This window comes from Gymnoscopelus braueri (genome assembly GCF_963280865.1).
Source record: "Gymnoscopelus braueri genome assembly, chromosome: 18".
Classification (NCBI taxonomy): domain Eukaryota; kingdom Metazoa; phylum Chordata; class Actinopteri; order Myctophiformes; family Myctophidae; genus Gymnoscopelus; species Gymnoscopelus braueri.
The window spans coordinates 18,435,735-18,460,096 of NC_137618.1; the positions used below are offsets into that span (position 1 = coordinate 18,435,735).

Below are 24,362 nucleotides of genomic sequence, written 5' to 3' on the forward strand. Positions count from 1 at the left end.
GGGGAAACTTGCCACAATTGCAGCCACCACAGCTAGAACTCTACATCAATAAAGCAAAAACCAAGGTGATGAACATAAACCACAAAATAAATGAGGCCATAAACAATAAACCTGGCCAGAGGCGCACTGGAATAGGTGGACACATATCTGGGAAGCATTATTGTTGGAAAGGATAGAGGCAAAGACATACAAGCAAGAATCGGGAAGAAGTTAAGAACAGCATTTTGAATACTAAAGCAAACAAGTATGGAAGTAAAAACAAATCTCCACACACACACACACACACAAAAACGTTCTAAGAAAGAACTTTCACTTCACTCTTCATCTAAATTCTAAAAGGTTAAGTACAGTATTTCGTTCTTTGCATCTTCCATGCTTCTGTGGCACGAGAGCTGCTTCAGCGGTTTCTAAGTGCAATGTTTGGGGTTCAAGACCAACATTATATTAGGTACATTTTCATATTTCCACTCTCCATCTAAATTTTAACAGGTTAAGCATTTCATTCTCTTTCATCTTCCATGCCAGCGTGGTTCAAGGCATAATGTCAGGGGTTTGTGAGTGCAAGGTTTGGCGTTCAAGATCAACATTAGGCACATTTACACTCTCCATCTAAATTCTAAAAAGTTAATTATTGAGTTCTTCCATGCCAGCGTGGCTCAAGACATAATCTCAGGGGTTTGAAAAAGTTTGGGGTTTAAATCCACCCTTAGGAATGTTTCATCTAAAGATAAAATATTCCATAGGAATATAAAAAAAAAAATATAAACTATAGGTATAATAGAAAAGGTATAACAGAAAATCAAAAGAATTAATAATGTGATTTTAAATCATCGTAAGTCGTAAGCTGTTAAAATGTATCGTTACACCCCTTGTACTGCACTATAGGTAATCTGACAATTGGTACCACAGGTACTGCTCAACCAGAGGGGCATGCGTTCCCAACAGACATCGCCCTAGTTTAACACATGGACCCATGAGGGTCCGTTTGGTTTCCATTTGTACATTCTCCGAGTTAAAGTAACACGCAGGACTTTACAGTGCAATGAAACACAGAAACCACAGAAATGCTCCAATCGTCTCTGTCGGGTGAAAACCTCATTATGTCAAGTTATATTATGTATAACTGTTACTTTTCAGGATTCAAATTCAAAAGTAGCAAAAGTAGCAGATCTACAAGCTCGAAACGCGTCGATTCGCACCGAGTTTCGAGCTTGTGGATCTGCTACTTTTTATGCTTTTGTGTGGCGCTGTAGTATGATCAAGTAGGGCGTTAAAAAACACAAAAAGTTAAAAATATGGAGATAAGAGGTTTCTGCAACGATATATACTGTCCTGTAATGTACCTCTCATGGACCTGTGAGTTCTCCAGCAGTGGCTGATGATGGAATGTGCCCTGTGACCCTTTGTCCATTTGCAGGGGTGGGGAGAGATGTGTGTGCAGACGGTACAGCAGTGTTTCTCAAACCGTTTCATGTCAAGGACCCCCAAAATGGTCATGTATTTGGCTGCGGAGCCCCCTCTCATATTTTGTGCCAGGGGCCTCTAGAAGCAAAGATTTGACTTAAAAATGTTTGCTTTGTAAAATATATATATATTCAAAAGATTTGCAAAAATGTTCTTCCACCCCTTGCGTCTTTCTCACCAAGCTGAGTGATGAATATGTGCTTCATGCTGACTGAGCCATGCTGTAAAACGTTATGAATGGGGGTCAGGGGATGACTCCATCAGCATGCTGTTCTCCTCTTAGTTGGCCGTCTCTCTTCCTTCCTGATGTTTGGTCTCGAGATTCAAAAAGGGTTAGAAAACTGTATTGTGTAAATAAATACAAAATACATACCATTTAAAAAAAAGTATTCACAGTTAAACCTGGCACAGCTAAAGAATTGAAAGACAGATTTAATATCCACGAAACGTTTATGTACGAAATATTGACAATTCATTTTTTTTAACTAAGGACATTCTCTCTGAGATTCTTCTTTAGTTTGTTTAGGTAAAGATGAACACAATACGGATTAATTTGTTGTTTTTTTCTCGTTTTATTTACATTTTTGTCTTGGTTATTTCGTTCGTTTTAGTTAACTATAGTAACCTCGGCATGCGTGCGTGTGTGTGTGAATGCATGTGTGCACGTGTGCGTCTGTATTCAGGACCCCAGCAGGCAAATGAACAAATACAGCACTTGGTGCTTTCATCTCTGACCTGAACCCACCCGAAACGTGGCAGCGGTGGTCCGTTTTCAGTCCCCACCCAAAGGGCCCAAAAACATCACCTCACCACGCCCCAGAGCCATGCATCTCCAGCCAACTCCTCTGACCTCCTCCTGGCAAGGAGCAACGAGGTCTATGAAAACAAGCCCAAAAGAAGCGACTATCTAGGCCACGTGAGCACTTTGAACTTTAATATTTCACTTTGAAATATTTTCAGATGGGGGTCCACGGACAAATAATTTGGGGGTTCTTGACAATGAAAATGTTTGACAACCACTGGTTTAAACGACATTAGGAAACAAGCCCAAAAAAACACAACTACCAATATTCACAAGCAGCAACTTAACAGAAAAACAAGCCTAAAGTCGCTTACAATAAGCAGACATGGCCTCCTGACCTCCTCCTCACCTCCACCTGGCCCCCTCTCAACCTCCCACTGACCCTGCCCCTTCGGCTCCCTGCACCACCTGATTTCTCCTCCTCATCCAACCCGGTTCTAAGAATATCCACTTTTTTCTTTCCTTGAACTTTGCCCGGTTTCTCGCCTCTTTCCTCCCTGGAGAGAGCTCTCTAATATTCATCAGTGGCGGAAGAAGTACCTTCAGGGGTCCCTGCATGCCTTCCTGACAGTCCGCTTTACTGTTAAACGTACACAATGTTATTGTAGACTGTAGTCAGTAGAGAGGAAAGGAGAGAGACTCTTTCTTACAACATGGGTCATGAATCGGATTTGAACCCGAGACCTCCCCAAGTATGTGGTACGCCCCATTAGCCCAGTGAGTCAACACAATGCCCTGGGGCAAATTCTTTTTAACGTCTTAGCCTCTCCAGTAACTGTAGTGATCCTCTGTGCCTGAAAAATGCCGTCTGGTGCATTGCACATCGTTGTAACATTCAGTACGACATCCATTTTTGATCTGTCTTCCATCCATCCATCCTTCCAAAATGTTTTTTTTACAGAGATACAGAGAGGACTAATGCCTGATTAGCTAAACGCACCAGAAATAGCAGATCTACAAGCTCACAACGTGTCGCAGCATGGCGTGTTGTGAGCTTGTAGATCAGCTGTTTTTGTTGTGTGACATGATGCGCAACCAAGTATAAATCAGGCGTTAGTCTGAAGAAGTGTCTTTTCTTTTCCTCCCACTAATAACACCACAGCCCACCACTGAAGCATTCCCCACATTGATCTTGAGTGTTTATTTAACACGGAGAGAGTACAAATGGAGCCGAATGGACCCGATTTTACAGTGCATCGAGTAATGTCTCAGTTCGAATGCAGGAGGCTGGAAAGTCAACTAATGTGAAAAAACTATATATAATAATTTGGCATTCTCATAAACAATAAATATGTTATATACATTTTGAAATTGTGTTTGAACAGCTAAATCCCCCCCACCACTCCACAAATACAGGAACACCAATATACATTTAACTTGACATTGAACAGTAGAAAAGCTTCCAGAGCATAATATTGCAAATCTATACAGCGAGACTAAAAAGGTTTTCAAAGAACGACAAGAAGATTGGATGAAAGTTTTACCAATGATTAATTTATTCCAACATCTTTTGTGTAAACAGAGTTAGTTTCAACTTTTACAAAAGCCACAAAAATAGAATAGGTGATATATGTGTGTCAGGCAGACAGACCTGCATACTTACAGCTTGCAGAAAAGCAGTGATTTACAAGCAGAAAACGCTTGTAAATCAATTGCTTTCGGCAGGCGACACCGTTGTGCAAACAGACAGAGTATATATGAGGCCCTATGAGGTGCTAGCGCTGGTGTCATCGCCACTTCTCATGTCGCTGAAGCCTTCAGGCACCCGTACGGTCATGCCCTCCAGAGACCTGGACAGACACACCTGGCAACCTAGCCGTGACCTGTGTTCAACAGGAGGCAGGAAGGAGGAAATGATGACATGACAAGCACATTAACCCATTAAGAGCTGCCTGAATCAGTAGTTCTCACACTTTCAAGATTTTTCAAAAATAGCAGATGTACAAGCTTGTATATCTGCTATTTTTGAATAGCCAATGATAAAAATCTAAAATGACACAGATGCTTTTTTTAATGGGTTAACCACTTATACGCGTCCCTATTTAGGGCACTTAAAAAATTAAAAGGAAAACTTTCCCAAATGTGTTTTTTTAATGTTTTATTACTTTCTGGTAAAAATTACCCATCTACAAGCTCACAACGCATTGCTATGTGATGCGTTATGAGCTGTTGCGATGAGACGTGTAGAGCTTGTAGATCGAATTTTTTTCAAACCATTAATAACAAATGCCATGCTACACTATGCTATTTTTTGGTGAAGAGATTTGGTGTAGACTGTAGATCTGTAGAAAGAACGCACCAAGTACAGTGCAACTTAAAGTGAAGTGACATTGATACATTCCAAATATTATCAAAGTATTCTGCGGCACCCCTGGACTGGTGTCACGTCACAGCACACTACTTAAAGGTGCTGTTAGTGATTATTATTATTATTTTTGCTTTTATTTTCTGTTAAAATAATGTTAAATAGCTCTATATTCTCAAAGGAATTATTGCTATGGAGAGTGTTAGTTAAATAAAAAGTCTCCCCATCTCTTCAGGTTTTTAGTAAACAGAAAATAAATTTTCAGGTCGGGATACCAATTCTATCCAATCAGGAGAGAGAACTCACACAGGAAACAGGATAAACAAGTGAAATTGGAAATAATGAAACAAATAAATGAGCAGACAAAATTGGAACTGGAACACAAACTGATAAAAATGTATCAGTTTGTGTTCCAGTTCCAATTTTGTTAATAATTTAATTATTGTTGGGTGCTCTCTACTGACTGGTTGAAAAGTAATTTTCTGTTAACTAAAGAGCCGGAGCTACGGGGGCATTTAACCACTGTTACTGAGTACACTCTATAGCACTGACTGCTATTTGAATATAGAGCTTTAACTAAAAAGAAAATTCACTTATTAGCACCTTTAATTTAGAGACTCTCAAAGTTAAATGAACACTCAGGATGTTATTGTGGATAAAAAACCTCTCCTGATTATGTTGTGAGGAAAAAGCAGCAAGTGCCGAGTGTCACGTCAGATGTAATGCAGTGATGTCCATATGATCTGGTCTTATGCAACAGCTGTTATTCCAGATGTGTACCTTAGGCGATGTATTGTAGGACGTGTGAGGTTGTCTTTGTGGTGAGTGAATCATCTGTGGAGCTGTAGGGGAGCTACATGTGGTACCCATCAGAGAGCGCGATCGTCTTTAATTGGAGCGGAACGCTGCGTCACCGTGGTGACAGGTGATGATGTGTTCTGCTTAGCAATGTGAGAAATGTGGGGATTAGCCAGGGCAGTGTGTGTGTGTGTGTGTGTGTGTGTGTGTGTTCCTTGTATAACTACCCACGTGGGGACCAAAAAAACCCAAAACGATAGTAAAACCAGACAAACTTTGAACTTAAGGGGACATTTTTGAGGTCCCCTTTAGGGAAAGTGTCATGGCTAAGAAAGATTTGCTTACAATTAGTAAAGCATTCAGGTTTGGGGGGGAGGTGGGGGGTGACCCGGTAGCCGAATGGTTAGGGTGCATACCACATGGGCGCAATGCTCTGACCAGTGAGTCCCTGGTTTGATTCCCGCTGGCCGAACCATTTACTGAATGTCATCCCCTACTCTCTCTCCACATTTCCTGTCTGTCTCCCCACTGTTGCAGTCAATAAAGGCTAATAAATGCCCCAAGAATACCCCCCCCCCCCCTCCCAAAAAAAAAAGGATTAGGCATTCAGGTTGGGGTTACAGTTAGGTAAAAATTGCATTTTTAACAAGAAGTTGCTTTTGACATCCCCACAAGGGTACAGTATTGTAGTAAGAGACATTGCTACCAGCCACCTCTGTGGCTTGGTTTCAACACATGTATTATAGAGTGGCAAGATGTTACGAGCCAGAGTGGATGCAATTGCTGTCATGACAGAGGCTCTATCTCTAGTGAGTGTGGGGATGCCTGATTTGTCCTATGTGTGCAGTCACTCGCAGCTCAGAGTGACTGCTCAAATAATCAGTCATCACTCTGTCTGTCTGTCTGTCTGTCTGTGTGTGTGTGTGTGTGTGTGTGTGTGTGTGTGTGTGTGTGTGTGTGTGTGTGTGTGTGTGTGTGTGTGTGTGTGTGTGTGTGTGTGTGTGTGTGTGTGTGTGTGTGTGTGTGTGTGTGTGTGTGTGTGTGTGTGTGTGTGTGTGTGTGTGTGTGTGTGTGTGTGTGTGTGTGTGTGTGTGTGTGTGTGTGTGTGTGTGTGTGTGTGTGACTGACGTGTCAGTAAGTCCAAAGGCCAGATCCAGCATGTCCATCTCCTCATCAACCATACATCCCAGAGTATCATACACTTCCTGGTCCAGGATCACATGACAGGTGGAGCACGCCAACGTCCCCATCACATGCCCCTGAGGGAAAGAGAGAGAGGGAGAGAATTTGTAGTTTTTCTTAGTTCTGTCAGATAACTCACGAATAGATTGAACCAATATTACAGACCAAATATATGAAACAATAGAATGAGAATACAAGAGTGGATGTAATATTTTATTTTATTTTGGCGTTCAGGCTTTGCTACATTTTTCTCCCTGCTCAGCATAATTAAGACAACCATCATTAACCTTTAAGAGCAGGGAGATAGATATATAACTAGAAAAAGTGCTCCTCGGAGCACAGGTCTCCGCCAGGTCAGGTACGTTATTGTGGCCTCCTGGTGGCGCTATAATAGGCCAATGTGAAAAGGGTGCCATTTATTCTTAGGTCTTTCACAGCAATCAGACACTGCATTCATGATTTGAGGCATTTTGTTCCAAAAATTTGTTTTGCTAAATTAGACCTGCTGGTGGCGCTATAACAGGCCAATGTGAAAAGGGTGGCATTTCTTCCTCGGCCTAGTGGGAATGTGCGTGTGAAAATTCACGGAAATCGCAAGCTGCGTGCATAGTTTGAGGCTTTTTGTTCAAAACGGACCAATCCTGCAAACTTTGGAAGCCAACCATAGGCAATGAGGATGGAATATGGGAAATCGGACAGATTTGTGTTGATCACATGACTATAGAAATACTGTGTACCGATTTGCATGACGTTTGGATAAAATCTGTAGGAGTAATGTAAAAAAAAAGGGTTTTGCACAAATCGGCCTCCTGGTGGCGCTATAACAGGCCCATGTGAAAAAATTGGGGCAGAGGTTCTGAATTGGCATCCAGGGAGTGTGTGTGCACAGTTTCGGAGCGACCGGGCCAACGGTGCCAGAGATTAGCTGCTAACACACAGACAGGACGGACGGACGGACGGACGGACGGACAGGGGCGAAAACATACTCTCTCGCCATGCCTTTCGGCCTGGCGGAGACAATAACATCCCCCCATGGGGAACTGAACCAATAGAGCAGAGCCCACTGGTGGTGCTGGGAGCAAAAGCTGCATGACAACACCTATGAAACACAAAGCAGACAGAACACAGATGAAGGTGAGCTTAAATAACCCGCCCGATTGGACAGCTGACTGCCACGTCAGAGTATGACGTACTGTATGGGTCTGCATGACGCTGTAAACAGCCCCATAGAATATCTCTCTCCTCTCTCTCTCTCTCTCTCTCTCTCTCTCTCTCTCTCTCTCTCTCTCTCTCTCTCTCTCTCTCTCTCTCTCTCTCTCTCTCTCTCTCTCTCTCTCTCTCTCTCTCTCTCTCTCTCTCTCCTCTCTCTCTCTCTCTCTCTCTCATATCTGCCAGAACTAACTCGCAGGCTACGTATATTTTTTTAAAATTATTTTACTCTTGCTTTGACCATGTAAACCTATATTTCCCATGACGATAAAGCCCCTTTGAATTGAAATCGAGAGAGAGAGGAAGAAATAGAAATAGGGGCATGATGGCTTCACTACATACAGACATACTGTACTGTTACTGTATGTATACACATGCATACGTATGTACAGACACGTGCACACTCAATGGCAAAGGTTTTCCAGAAGAATTCCTGTCTAGTTGATGTCATTTATAAACATACTTTAGCCTGCAGTCAAGAGGTTAGCAACAACCAGATGAACCTCCTCTATCCTGGCCCCTCCAACCACGCTCCACTGCTCTTCTATTTCATATTCACTGAGACCTTCCTGCCTTATTTGAGATTAGTTTACAGCAAAAAGGGGAAAGAGGTACGTTTAGAGGGATAGAGAGTGATGTTGATCACATGAAGCTAGTGTCCCTATTCTGAGGTGAACATTCGGCCAAAAAAAGCAGATGTACCAGCTGCTATTTACGCTTGAGCTTCGGCTATTTTCGGTGTAGAGAATTGGTGTAGAGGGGGTAAAAGGAGAGACTAGTATAGGCCCCTGGGGGTCCCCGGTCAACAAAGTATAGGGGTTAAGTGGTTAACACCTGAAAATTATGCCACAAACCATGCTGCTGGGACAAGTGAAGTTTTAAGAGGTTTATGCTTTACTTTCTAATGTGGCAGCCTGGTTGAAAGCAGATTCACAGCTAGCTATGATAAAACTGAGTCTGCTATCTCACGCATTCACAAGACTCACGCAAAAAAACACCCCAAGAATGCGTAAATAAAGATCATCACGTGCAGTATGCTAGAAATCCTCTACGAACCACTCCATGACCTCAGGAGATGCTGCGAGCGATGCATGTAAACCACTGAGCCCCTCCCCGCTTCTTCTCCTCCCTCTGTGAGACACGGGACCGCACAGAGGTCATCCAAAAAGTACACCACCCACTTCCACCAGACACGGCCCAAAACCCAGACCAAAACACTCAGTCACTGGGAGGACAAACCTGCACGTTCAGGTCCACACTTCCTTCCTTCTTTACAGAGAGGAGAGGGATTTTTTTTCTTCTCTGAATGTGGAGAATGTTGTCAAACCAACAGGCAGAGTTATACGGGTTTTGTACTGAAAATGCTAGGGAGGAGTAGAAAGCATGGTAAGAATACAGTATAGCTCATCAATATCTGGTTTTGTTTCTACGTGGATGGGGTTGCCCTCTGAAAATGTTTAACCACTTAATCCCTTTTTTCATACTCCTGCTATGTGCATAATGTTTTGAAAATTTCAAAAACATTGTCCACAATAGGGACGCCAAGTTGAAAGTGGTTAAGAAGTCCTGTTATCACATGTCCACTTTTAAAAGGACCATACAGTGGTCTGGTATGTTTAGCCCATTGACTATAACTCACTGTATACTTGACATCCATTTTCCTAAACGTACTGTAGTACAATACAGTATGTAAGCTATTCTACTCCAATCATTTCAGTACAGTATTAGGGCGGCAACTATCGATTATCTTAGCCATCGATCGCTTCTTAACCACGCCAACATTTTAATGACCATGGAAAAACCATGATGTAAATGATTGTACGATATGTGGCCAAATGCAGACCATTATTGATGAGAGCATCTTGTGAGGAACTTGAAGTGAAGACTCGCATGTAGAAATTCCCCTGCACACACACACACACACACACACACACACACACACACACACACACACACACACACACACGTCACACACACACACACACACACACACACACACACACACACACACACACACACCACATGTAGCTATGGTTTTGATTGATTGATTGAAAATGTTATTAGGCAAAAGAATGTAAAACAACACAGTTACATTTATAATACTTTTGTCTAAAAGGTCCGACCAAAAAAGTCCTTGCGGACTTGTTTCCGTTGGGGTCCTTGAATTAATTTCATAACATATATAGTAGCAACCAAACAGTTCAAAAATCAACATAAAAATACAAAGAAAAAATACCACTATGTACAAAAAAAAGCATGACAAATAAAAAATATATACAAAAAAAGGGGAGGGTGGTGTGAGTGATGGCTGATATAAGCAGTCACACCCGGCCTAACAAAAAAAAATCATGGTTACCCCGAGGCTACACCCGACCTGGATCCAAACTAATTTGACTCTGAGCTTGCACCACTCAGTCATCCCCCCCCCACCCACACACACTCAGGAGAGCTAAGAGCCTCTGTCAGGAAAGCAATTCCACCTGCACTGGCTTGTAACATCGTGCCACTGTACAATAAATGTGTTTGAACCATCTGCCTGTGTCCCTGAGTGTCGGAGGAACCCAAACCACAGAGGTGGCTGCCTGGTGGCAACAACTTGCTATAGGACCGGGTTCATTTGGTTCCATTTGTGCACTCTCAAAGTTAAATTAACATTGACCGGTTTTTACTGTGTACATCGACTGACACGCCCAGGCATAGGATACACTCCCCACACGCACACACAGCAGCAGCTAGCGGACATGAAGAAGGCCTCTGGCACAGAGAGGCACCGTTGAAGGTAAACATCTTAATCAGGACACACAAGGACTGTACATGTGCACACACACACACACACACACACACACACACACACACACACACACACACACACACACACACACACACACACACACACACACACACACACACACACACACACACACACAGAGAGGACTGCCTATTCATGTTTCCTGGTATTATGCCCTGGGGGGGTAGGAAGTCTCATGACTGATTGTGAATATTGGTTATGAACACAACAGGCAAGAACATAACCTGCCAGAAAACAGAGTTAATCCCGCAGGAAGACCAGTAGCTGTTTACAGTAGATACGACCACAGTACTGGCCCCTGTGGGCGCTGAGGGGCCCCTTGCCAATCATTTTGTCTCCAGCTCACGTGTTGTAGCGAGAGCGGCGGTTGTGAAGGGGGGGGGGGGACTGGGCAGGCAAGGAGCTCTGACCACGTCATATCTAGTCTTAACTTCCGCCACCCTGCATCTGATCGCCACCTGTGTCGAATCCAGCCTCGCTTCCTTCCTCACAGCGTCACATCTACTGTAGGAATTTCAAATATGACGCGATATCCTTTTAGGCCAAAAAATGACACTCAGCATTCCGTCGAGTGCGGGACAAAATGTACTGTAAGCACTCGCGATAAACAGTGGCACCTGTGTTCTCTCTCCCGCTACAAGGTCTCACCGTCGAGGCCAAATGTTTTATACTTTGCCGTACACCCGGGACGCTTGACATAGGTCGAAGGTTCTCAATGTCGGGTCTGGGGACCACCAGGGGTCCAAATGGACGTTTTACACGTCTGTAACTAAGTAGAATTTTGATTTTACAGTGTAGATTGGGATCCCAGAGAAAATATAAAGGTATTAGGGGGACCGTGGCCTAATGCATATCAAAGTGGGGGTCCTGGAAATGTGTCACAAAATCAGATCTCTTCATCAAGAGTAGTCTTTCTCTGTCTCTCTCTCCCACTGTGTCTGTACACACACAGGAGATGATTCTCCTGATATACAGATGCAGACTAATTAAAGTGAAGGTAGAGCAGAGGAGAGAGACAGGTGACAGGAGAGAGAAAAATGTCTTGGAAAGAAAAACAGATGTTGAGGAGGACAGAGGCGGAGAGTTTAAGAGCCGCTGACTTCAAAAGGAGCATTTGTGTGTGTAGAGATGCATCAAAGCTTTGCATCCTGGCAGGGCAGAGGAGACGGGGGCGGAGCGGGCAGGGGTCAAAGGTAAAAGGTTGGACTTCATACCCTATATTTAGGCCTACATGTTCAGAGCACTCACCACCAGACACTGTAAAAAATATTAAGTGTCACTCAAGAGGCTTTGACGCACTTCCATAGAGTTGCATTTCATAGTGTTGTCATACTTTCTGACACTGCTTGGTACAGTGAGATGACCTCCACATTATGATAGCCTCTGATTTGATTTTAAGACGTTGAACAGAGAGATTAGATGTTTATGTATTTGTGTTGTGTTTCGTTTTTTATCTTGATCACACTGAGACGTTTCGAGCAGCCATGGTAAATATTATATCTTTGTGTCATGTAGCCATCTGTTATGTAGACACTAGTCGGCTCCCTGGCCATTTTGGGGAAATCATTTGAGCACCTCACTTCTATACTGTAACAATTTCAAAAAAAAAATACCCCAGAAAGGTATCTGAAAATATATTTTGGAGAGTGTTGAAACCTTCTAATCAGTCCTGTCTATCTGTTTGTTTATTTATTAGCATGATAGCTCGAGAACAAACTAGGAGGGAATGATCGGTCGGCTGCCTGAAGAGATCAGTTCAGGTCAAGGTCACAGAGATGATGGTGCGGGCGGGGTTGGCACCCTAAGGTTCATTTGTTTATTATAAATGTGTTTTAGATTTATGTTAGTCCTTAGAAGTTCCCCAAATATATGTCTGTTTGTTTTCTTTTTGCCTTTTCTGTACATTTTGACAAAATATTTTCTGCTCTATAAACAGCTTGGTGAGTCAGGTGAGCACTACTGTACATGGTGAGTAATGCTTGATTTGTGTGCCACGAATAGCAGATCTACAAGCACACGTGTCAAAGTGCACGCATTGTGAGCTTGTAGATCTACCAAAGTGTAAATCAGGCCCTGACAATCCTTGTACCAGGTCACTTATTTCAGGTAACTTAAATACTACAAAAGAGCATAAATATAATTTACTGGACACTAAACGTAGACTCGTAATATATTATTAATAAAAGATCAGACAGTGTATGGCAGAGAAACAAACAAAATAGATGACAGAGCAAATGCTGAACCTGATTAAGCACCTGGCTAGCTCCAAGACGGCGAGATTCAGACATGAGAAGAAAAGACTGGACTTGTTCTCTAGAAATAGATCAAAAATGAGAATGAATTGCCCCAGAGTAAGCAGCTGAGCAAATGCCAATCTTGGCTGGAGGGGCAGAAGTATTCAGGCTCAGAGCACAATGGACAAACAATGATTTATGGAGTCTTAAATAGACATGGTAATGCACTAAATGCATTTACTTACATACAGTACGCACATACATGATACATCCACAGTTGGATGTATCATGCTAATTTGTGTTCATCACTGAGGGATTGTACTGTGCAGAAGCACACCAAATAACAAACCAACAGGCCCTTGGGCATGCAAGGCTGCACGTGTCAGGAGTGTGACTAATTAACATTTTCACACTTGTTTGAACTCGGCTTCTTTCCTTACTCATATTTCTGTAGTAAAAGTAGAATATTTCAAATATATTTTTTATCACTATATTTATAATATTTTTTAAATTATTTTAACATAAAATATTTAATGGGAGGCGTGTGCGTGCTTGTGTGTGTGAGCGTGCGTGCACGTGTGAAAACGTATAGAACTGTTTCTTGTCCGTTGTACGTGATTGTCGGCACGTGTACGTGTCTCTGTCTCTCCACATTCCTCTTAACACTAATCTTGTAACTATGTACACGAGACACGTGGGGAGCAGAAGAGATGTTATCAGGCTTGAAAATTGTTATTTTTTGGGGTCATGTCAAGTTGTGATGTATTTATACTTTGCAACCAAAAGTTTTCCTCAAAAGTGGTTGAAAAACCACTTTCAACCTGGTGCCCCTATTTTGGGCATGTCATTATAGGCAAAAATGTGTTTATTTACTTCGTGCCACACTGCGGGCTTGTACATCTGCTATTTTTTAACATTTGTGAAAAATCTTGAAAGTGTTTGCATTTTTTTGAAGTTTCAGAACTACAGATTTTTGAAGGCATTGGTAGAATCGGCCTCATGCTGGTCTTAATGGGTTAAGTGGTTGAAAAAAGATGCGTATATGGAAAGCTAGGTACATGTGGGACATCAGTCCAGCTTTATCAGCCTGGCCTTTCCCTTACAAATATTTACACCACAATCTGATTTAGCATGCAACTCTAAACAAGAAAAGCAGTGTTTACATACTACAATCACATTTCTAATACAATTTCTTGGAATCGTTGGGATCCTTCCAAAAGTATTCAACCTGTTTCCCGGAATGGACGGTTATTACTTCCTAAAGATGTGGTTCTTCCAGCTGTTCAACGGGTGCAGTTAATTCCAAAGGTGTTTGCAGCGAGGAGAACGAACTCTGATACTGCAAAAATCAAATCATGTGGATCTCGGCATCCACATTGGAACGGCGTGGCTCCATTGTGGATCTCATCCATGTGGCCAGCCTGTGGACGTCACCCAGTCATCTATGACATCAGTCGTCTATCTATGACATTTCTTTGACATTCCAAATTTTGGCAAGGTTTGAGCCTGATCAGAGCCCCATCGACTTTCATTATCATTGTAAAATTAGAGTTAAATATATTTCACGTGTGTGCACGTGTGTAAAAACGAACAGTGAACAACGTCTTAACACTTCACAGGGCTAATTGTGCACATCGGATTGTGTATTTATTATAAATGTCTGCTTTGTTCGGATAGGACAGTGATGAAAGACAGAAAACTTTTCAGGATCCATATAAAAAAATAGCAAAAGTAGCAGATTTTCAAGCTGAAAACATGTCGCTTCGCGCCGCACTTGGAGCTTGCGGATCTGCTACTTTTTATGCTTTTGTGTGACGCTATAGTATGATCAAGTAGGGTGTTAATTTACGAAAAAACACAAAAAGTTAGAATATGGAGATAAGAGGTTTCTGCCCGACAGCAACGATATTCTAGAACAGGGGTGGGCTAAACTTTTTGGGCATGAGATTTACTTTTTTTTATTCAAAAGATTATGACTAAAAATTTGCTGTCAAAATCAACACTACCCTGGTGAATAATAAAGGCAAGATGACTGAAAAAAAGTGTTATGCACATCAAAAATATGAATTATTTATGGCACTTTTAAAATACTGATGACAGCACTTATCCAGTTTCATGCACGGCACATGGTTGAGATATCAGTTCCTTCTTTCTTTGTCTCACTTCACTGTCGGCTGACAACATTTTGTCAAATGATTTGAGGCGTGTCCGAAAGTGTTATTTTTTTCAAGTTCCCTTTCTTCACAATCACTGTGCACTTGTTGCTGATGAGACAAATACATACTTAAACCCTATAGACTTTGCTGAGCGGGGGCCTGTACTTTTTTCCTTTTTTCCCCAAAATGTCTTCTCCACTAAATAGCAGATCTACAAGCTCACAAGCTTGTAGGTCTGATATTTTTGCCCGGATGTTCGCCTATTATGACATGCCCAGAATAGGGATGCTAGGATTCATGTGGTTCAAATACTGATGACAGCACTTGATCCAGTTTCATGTATGGCACATACAGTATATGGCTGAGATTTCAGTTCCTTCTCTCTTTTTCTCGGCTGGAGAAGTCAAATGATTTGTGGTTTGTCATGTCTTTCCAAGTTCGTTTTTTTTCACCATCGCTGCATATTTGTTGCTGATGAGACAAAATACGTTTCCCATTCTACATTCCTTCATTGTATGTCTTTTGTCTCATGGCATCTGTTCCAAACTCTTTCTCGTCTCACTCGTTCCAATTCTTCTGGTGTCTTGTCTTGTGGAAAAATAGTAGCAGCCTAGTAGCCGAGACTGATCTGCCTCCATAGGTAACACACCTGGACCACTGATATGCTGCCAGGGTCGTTCCTGTGTTAATTCACAGTGCACCACTCCCCTAATAGGATTCGTTGCGGTTCACATTAAAACCAGCAAACCTGAGCATGACTGTGAATGAATAGATTTTTTTGTCTGGATTTGCAAATTGCTCTGCGATCGACCAAAAAGCCCCTCTAGGATCGACCGGTCAAGACATGGTTTTCATAATTTTTTTTCTTGGTTTAAAGCATTCTCTGGTCTCTTGAAAGGCGCTATATAAATTCTAGTTATTATTATGGTTGCCCACCCCTACTTTCGAGCACAACTGTTTGTCAGTTGATCTACAGGTCACTACAGTAAGGCCTGATGTGTACTGTATGTCAGGCTTTAAAGCACCTTAGCTCATGTCATTATCTAACTGTTAGAGACGTCCTATGGTTTATGTTGAACCACAACTTTTTCCTTGCCAATGTCTATCACAAAGTTGTGCCTTTGGCTGATAAACCTAAAATACTAGATCTCATTAATGGAAAAAGAAACCTGTGTAAACTTTACAATGTTATTGTATTAATGCATTTATGATGTATTAAGACATGCATTTATGATCTAGTATTTTACCATATAAAGCCACTAAACTTTACAATGTTATTGTATTAATGCATTGATGATGTATTAAGACATGCATTTCTGAGGTCCCTGAGGCAGTCCCAGGCCCCGGGCCCCATGGACTCAGGATCTAGCCCTGGATTTATGACATGCAACACAGGTCCTGAGCTGGACTCAAACTACTGTAAGATGTTGTGGTTATACAGTAATGTAGTAATCCTTTCCCCTCGCTAACCACAATATAGGCCTATCTAATTCATGAAATCATATTTCCATTTGTTCAAATGAAGGCATAGGCTGTCACCACATTAGGACACGCTATAAAATAGCAATTTACAGTAAATGCATTAACTATCTGAGCTTATTGCCTCTATAGCTTGGCCAAATACTGACCATCAAACTCAACATAAAAATAATGTAATATAATATGATTAACGGCCACACTATGAAGAAATGTGTTAATCAACGTCAGCTTGGATACAGGGTATTGTATTGTTTTGCTCCGCTGGTAGGCGGATAACTGTAGTGATGGGGGGGGGGGGGGGTTATCTTTCACGGCCCTGCGGTTGTGAAGTCTGCTCATTATTAAGTGACGTGCGGGCCCACACACACAAACACACAATCACTCACACTGCAGGGAGGGCAGGGGAGGTAAGGCAGATTGCTGATAGTGACAGAGGAGCAAAACATGGTGCTCTTCTCTCCCTCACAGGAGCCGATTCTATCATCCCAATACCAAAATAGGACTGAGAGAAAGAGAGAGAGATAGACAGACAGACAGACAGACAGACAGACGGATAGACAGAGACACGTGAGGAAAACCAGACAGACAGAGAGACAGACAGACAGACAGACACACAGACAGTGTTGGAGAGAAAAGCGAGTGGGTCTTGAACGTATTGCTGAGTGTCCAATTTTTTCTGTGACTTTCCCCTCTCTCTCTCTCTCTCTCTGTCTTTATCTGTAGTCTCTTTTACTGTTTCCACTCCACCTCCACTCTCTTCTATTTTTTTCCTCCTCACGTCTCCATCTCTCTGCCTCCCCTCCTCCCGCCTTAACCCCCAAGGTGCTGTGACTCTCTACCATATAAAGCCACAGAGAAATTTACGAGCGTCTGTGTACTGCAGCAGGCCAGATGTGACAGATGTCATGGTGACTGATGTGGCATCTCCGCAGAGCACCTAATATGGGAAAGCGACACCCACAGAATCCTCTGTTCAATTCATCACGTCATATTTTCTGTGTAAATCCTTTAACATAGTATTTATGTATGGACAGTAATTGTAGCAGTGGTGCAAACATGCAGGGGTAGATGTTTACTAGCCTTGTCCCAAAAAAAACCTATGAGAGAAACCAATGCTGTAATAAAAGGCTTATTATACAGTAGTTCTGTGCCAGTGTCGCACACCAAAACCAGCACATCTACAAGCTCACAACATGTCGCATCACGACGCATGGTGAGCTTGTAGATCTGATATTTTCAGGTTTATTAGGGGTTATGTGATGACTGACTTAATAAAGTTTCAGTGTACTGGCACCAGTGTTGTGCAATGTACACAGATGATTTGGTGTGAAGTTCCATTCTGCATGTGAAATATTTAGGAGTCAATCCTCCTATTCTAAATGTCAGCCGCAACATTTTCACATTATAATGTTCATACATTTTCATTTCCTTTCTTTTTTCTCATTTTAATTATTTAATGCTAAGACGCAGCTTCAGCTTCTTCTTCTTACAAGTAAAATAATTTTTCATCCACAAGATTAGATATTCTAGTCAATTAATTTGGTTGCGCCAGAGGCTTGATTACCATGTATACCAAAGCCGCAAGTCAATTTTAACATTAGTCACATGATGCTTTCTAGGGTCATATTAGGTCATCTCAATTCATGAAACAATTTTGACAAAACAGGTACCTAAGGAACATTCCTGAAGGTGATAGGAGGCTTCTTGGCAAATGAAATATACTGTAGCCCATATGTCTACTGCCTAATGTGTGCTCTCATGTAACATTGTGTGTGCGTGTTTAAACTCGTGGGGGATAGCTAAATGTTTCTTGAATTATCAATTGAAAGCAAAGTGAAACATTGTTGATGAGGAAGAGACCTTGGTGTACCTGATGTCTCTCTCTCTCTGTCTGTCACTCTCTTTTTTCTCTCTCTAATTAGCTGACAGATCTCTCAAGCATGGAGGAAGATGAAACACAACCCATAATTAGTGGCATTGCATTTCAGTGTGATAATTATTATCGACTGATGTAGATGTAGTAATAAACTGTAACTTCCTACATTTCAGTAATTACAATTATTACATTTTGTCAGGTAGCACGTTTTAATATACGTATACTCTTTCAATGTTATTAAATATATCTAATTACTGCTGCTTTGCACTGGCTTGTTCTTTTTTGGGGGGAAATTTTTATCCCACGATTTTGTAACCCCTATTTTTTACACCCAGTGCCAATTGTCTATGTAATCCTGGGCATTACCTTCCCTCTGCCAACCTAGGGAGGCCAGGGCCGAGCTCATGCCTCCTTCAATGCATGAGAGCCAACTGACCTTCTTGTCACCTGACAGGGGAGAGTTTCCCTGGTTGGAGGTAGCGCGTGGAAGGAACCAGTTCCTTTCCCCTCCATCAGGCGCCCCGGCTGGCCAGGGGGAGGCGTATAGTGACCAGGATTACTGCATGTTTTTGTGAGGGTACCTACCCTAGGGAACACGGGGAGAACATGCAAACTCCACACAGAGAGGCCCTTTTGCCAACCCCATGGGCACTGATGACACGGAGGAGAGGACACGCCCACAGCGCCCACAGCGGGAATCGAACCCAGGACCTTCTAGCTGTGAGGCGACAGCACTACCGACTGTGCCACCGTGCCCCCTGCACTGGCTTTTTCCAGTCTAGAAAAAGTAGAAAAGTCTACTGCTTCCTTATGTCGATTAATTCTTTTATCAAATATGTATCATATTGACATATATTGTCCAATATCACTTGTCCAAGTGAAAGTAAACTGACTGACATACAGTATGCCACTAAATCATTGAACTAAATGCCACAGGGGTCTAGCACAGACCATCTTGTTGCATGAAGGTCACAGGTCCAATTGCTGCCTCAGACAATGCCTCCAGCAGGCCAAAGGGCCCTTGAGCAAGACACTGAACAAATACCCTTTCAATCATTATACTATACGTTGCTCTGGCAAGGAGTGGACAATGAGTAATGCTTCACTTGCACTCAATCGCACAAGGCTGTCGCTTGCTGACAAGAAGTGTTCGACACCGTTGTACCACGGAGTATAAATTAAGCTTAAAGGACGACTTTACCCATTTTCAACCTATCTTCATATAATTGGTCCTCACTAATGCTCATGATAATATGGTACAATTCTTTCCTACAGTCTGTGTCTTAGAGGAGGGCTGTGGACAGTTCAGAAACCCACCTACCAGTGACATTTTCACATTTTTTATTTTATTTTATTAACGCGAGAACAATGGCTTCCATTATAGCATGCTAACCTTCCAGGAATAGAAAGCCTGCCGTTTCTATTAGCTTGGATTCCCCATCGATGATGTCACTGGTAGGCGGGTTTCTGAACTGTCCACAGCCCTCCTCTGAGACACAGACCGTAGGAAATGAGTGAGTAGACAATTTTTTTTTACCATATTATAATGAGCATTAGTGAGGACCAATTATATTAAGATAAGTTGAAAATGGGTGAAGTCGTCCTTTAAAAGGTATCTTACCAAAGCCATCAATGTCTAGGTTCTGGTTGACCACCACGTCCAGCAGACTGTCTCCTACAGCTCCTGATGCTATGAGCTTCCCACCATCACGGTTTATGAAGTGGACCGTCACCTTCTCCTCAGACCTACAGAGTGAGATGCATGGAGATGAGATAAATGAGTGGATATGGCAATAGGACCAACTAGGGGTGGGACGATATGGGTACCTCACGATACGATATGTATCACGATATTAGGCCCACGATAACAATATATATCACGATATCTGAAAATGCCGATATATTGCGATATCACGATATATTGCATGAAATTTCACCAACGATATATCACGATATCTGAAAATATCGATATATTGCGATATCACGATATATTGCATGAAAATTCACCAACGATATATCACGATAGTCCTTGTATTCAATTCATAAACACATAAAATAGCACCAAACAGTTCAAAATCATCATTACACAAATACAGAGTAGGAAAAACAACGTATCACAAACTAAAAAACAAATATATATATATTTTTTTAATATCGATATTTTTTGGGAGGATATCGATTATTTATCGCGGGAGAAAGTATCGCGATATATCGATATATCGATATATCGTCCCACCCCTAGGACCAACGAGTACAGGTTTTTATAACCGGAATATGCTCTTAATGATCTGGTCAAGAAAGGAGGTGGTTTTATTTGACAAGCAGAAGTAGCAAAATGTCGGCATTTCCGCAAGACTGTGCAACAACAGCAGCATAATATAGAAAAGATAATACTTCCAACACACTAAAGAATAAGAAAAACAAAACAACAATAAAAGATACAAATAAGGCTAAAATGTACAGGAAAGACCCACAAACAAAAAGGCATTCTAGCAGCAAATAACCTTAGCAGCAGTGGCCGCGGGGGATGTGCAGAGATAACAATCATATCAAATGGCAGTCCATGGCTCAATGCATATCCAAATGGGGTATTTGAAATTAAAAAGGTTGAGAATTACTGGTGTAGAGACAGCCCTGTGTGGTGAACATGCCAGTTAAAATCTTGATCAGGCTGGCCGCTGGATACACTTACGGTTACAGCTTTCATTGCTTGGCCATGGAAAACATCCCAGAATAAATGTCAACAACAGTAATAATCGCACTAACCATAATAATTTAAAAGCATCACTTTATATACAGCGCTCATCATCTAGCCTGGAGGAGCACAAAGTGATTTCCAGTTGAATGATGATATTTCAATTGGCAAATCGTAGGCAATAATGGCTCCCTTCCCGGTATCTCCACTACACAGCAGAGCATTGGTAAAAACATAACGTCATCCTGCAGAGAAAGCCAAGCTGTGTGTTGAGGACCGAAGCCTGAGTTGGCTTTGCTGCAGTGCCAGAACTCGATGTCCAAACACAGCTCCCATAAATGACTTTTACAAGACGCGCTGCCTCTGCCTAATTTACGGAAAGATGGCTATCAGATGAAAGACAGGTTTCTCCGTGCTGTAGGAGCTTTTTATTTATCTTTAAGACATTAAGATAAGTTATGTTTCCTTCTTAACGACCAAAACATTATTAAAGATGAACAAAAATAATAATCTTTTGGATGTTGAAAAGGAAAATCACTCCAATTTAGTAGAATACGACCATATAAACTTTGAATTGAAAAACACTTATTTTTTTTAACACTACACCAGTGGTGAGGAATGACTTTTACAAGGTGGACTGTGTGTATAAAGCGTGTGTTGTGGTTTGCCTCAAGCCAAATGTATTTCACGTGTAGGCTGTACTTCAGACACCAGTGTCACGCTGCACCTTTTACAGAGTCGTTTTTGATTGACGACTGTCTACACTAATGTTACCTTGCAGAATGAAAAGAACAACTCAAGACATTAAGAACAATTGTCAATTGTTACAGGGAATAGACTTCAATTAATTTCTGGTTAGTGTCCCTTCAGAGAAACCTGGTTTGCAGACAGTTTGCAGTACAAACATAACAAATCATCAACATAACATAAACATACTGTTCATCAGTTCATTACCTCTCTCTCCCTCTGTGTATCGTGTGTGTGCGAACACACACACACACACACACACACACACACACACACACACACACACACACACACACACACACACACACACACACACACACACACACACACACACACACACACACACACACACACACACACACACACACACACACCTTATCTTCAAATAATTGGTCCTCACTAATGCTCATTATGATATGGTATAATTTTGGTCAACTCACTCTGCATCTCATTTCCAAGTAAAAAAAAACAGCCTTTCCTGAAAAGTTCCTGCTCTAAGCCATTGTTCTTGCATTCATAAAAAAAAACTCCTCTGAGACACAGAGTGAGTAGACAGAATTGGTACCATCTTATTATGAGCATTAGTGAGGACCAGTTATATAAAGATAGTTTGAAAAGGGGTGAAGGGGTCCTTTAAGGACCAAGCTTTATCAGACAAAGTCAGCCTTTCCAAAGCGTTCTTGCGTTCCAGTACTGAACTGAGCAGGAGTTTATAGACCAGTGCTATAAATCATTCACTGTCTTTTTCTCTGCTGTAACATTCACCTGAATCAATACCAAAGAGTTTAACAGCGGTCAGACAGAGACTTCAGCTAACAATGGCAGACCAACTCCATATGCAAACATATTCAAGTACAGTAGATGTACTATGCAATGATGGTAAAGCAAACACATAATGGTATTTGTAATTGCAAGCACTGTAAAGTAACTAACAATGGGAAGTGTGCATGATATTCACTCCTGTCAAAGAAGGCAAACATCTGTACACTAGGCAACAGCCTAAGTAAAGAATGCCACATCTAGTGGCTTGAAATGTAATATACTCAGCAATGTTTTGTGTATGAGGAGTGGTATTTTGCTGCCATCTTGTGGTTTTTGTGGAGTGCTACTCAGCTTTCTTTCACAAAGAGTTTGTAGTGATACATACTGTAATTGCAGTGTCAAATTCACCTATTTACTACAGACTGTGTATCTGTGTTCATTTGGACAGGTGCTGAACACAGAAATGGAAATCCTCTGGAGCGGTTTATTCCAATTGAGACAAATCAGTATCCCCAATACAATACAAGACAAGGCTCACTACACTACACTACACCCAACAAGACCAAAGAGATTTGAAATGACTGACATTGAGACACACACACACGCACACACACTAAGGGTGCGTTCGAAAATACAGCACTGAGTGCACTGGCCAATACAAACTAATAGGCAAGTGTGCTCCAGTGCGTAATTTCCGAACGCACCCACAGAGAGAGAGTGAATTATAGTATATATTATGTAAACACAACCACACAGAAACAAACACATGGAAGTATAGACCAGGATTAGACACCCTCCATCCCCCCACAAGGCTCCAGAAAAAAACAAAACAATAACACAGCGAGACATCTCATTTAAGTTCAACTGACGTGACTGATGCATCTGAAGGTAGTATATAACCAGGTGGACAATAAATTCAATTGAAGGGAAAGTTCAAGGGAAAGTTCTTCAACAAAGTATGAAATGACTTGTCTCGAAGTCAAGGCAAAGTTTTTGCATATTGTATACACTTTATAGCTTATCTGAGCTATAAGAAAAGATAGCACCTGCCTTAACCACTGCAGAAATGACGGCCTTATAATAAAGCCTTATTGGACTTCCAGTTAAAATAATCTGTCTGCGAGCTAGCAGAGAACCAAACGCTAAAGCATTCGCTTGCAGTTGCAGAGTTACGACCTTGCATTCTGAAGGGTATACCAAAAATGGCTGTGTGGAAAGCAGGCATTATGGTTTGTCCACACATGTGGGAAAATACAAATATTTGACCCCAGTAGCAGTTGAGAGAGAACCTCGCCCAGAACATGTCCTGATGAATCTGGGATATGGCTGCCGCTGCATCAAGGATAGCCAACGTCTGTATAATGGAAAAGAGTCTGGTCAGCTTATCCCATGAATAGTTAAGACGGTGAAGAACCTTAAACTGAATTAGATCATGTTGTAAACACAGTGAGGAGGTGTGGATACAAATCAAACTATCCCGCCACATCTCCTCATAAGAAAGCTCTACACCCAGATCCCTCTCCCATGCGGCTTCTGTTTTGTCCCAGGATATCTGTTTTAAGTCCTGCATCAATACGATGCGATGTAATAGTGCGGACTAGCCTACACCAACTCGGGACTCCAGAATTGCGGGCCCTTGACACCCTCCTGTCTAGGGAGTCAGGGTCTTGAGCTCTGCTGTGTTGCTGGCTCCGTACTTGCGCCGCAGTGTGTCTACGTAGGCGGTGCGCCTCTTTCCCCTCCTAGCTGCGCTTTGGGTTGGCTCTCACAGTGTCAGTTTCCTCGCTGACAGTTTCGGGTGCCTGATACAGTGCCCTGCCGTGAGACAAGATTATGTGTATAGT

At 41.9% G+C, this 24,362-nt stretch overlaps 1 pseudogene across 1 annotated transcript; it reads right to left on the reverse strand.

The window, feature by feature from the left end:
• Positions 1-3,971: 3,971 nt before the first annotated feature.
• On the reverse strand, positions 3,972-20,659 carry LOC308106283 (adrenodoxin-like; annotated as a pseudogene). The gene is made up of 4 exons: positions 20,583-20,659; positions 19,936-20,060; positions 6,498-6,628; positions 3,972-4,089 (listed from the first exon to the last, which is right to left on the reverse strand). The product of its transcript is annotated as an adrenodoxin-like (transcript).
• Between the last annotated feature and the right edge of the window lie 3,703 nt (positions 20,660-24,362).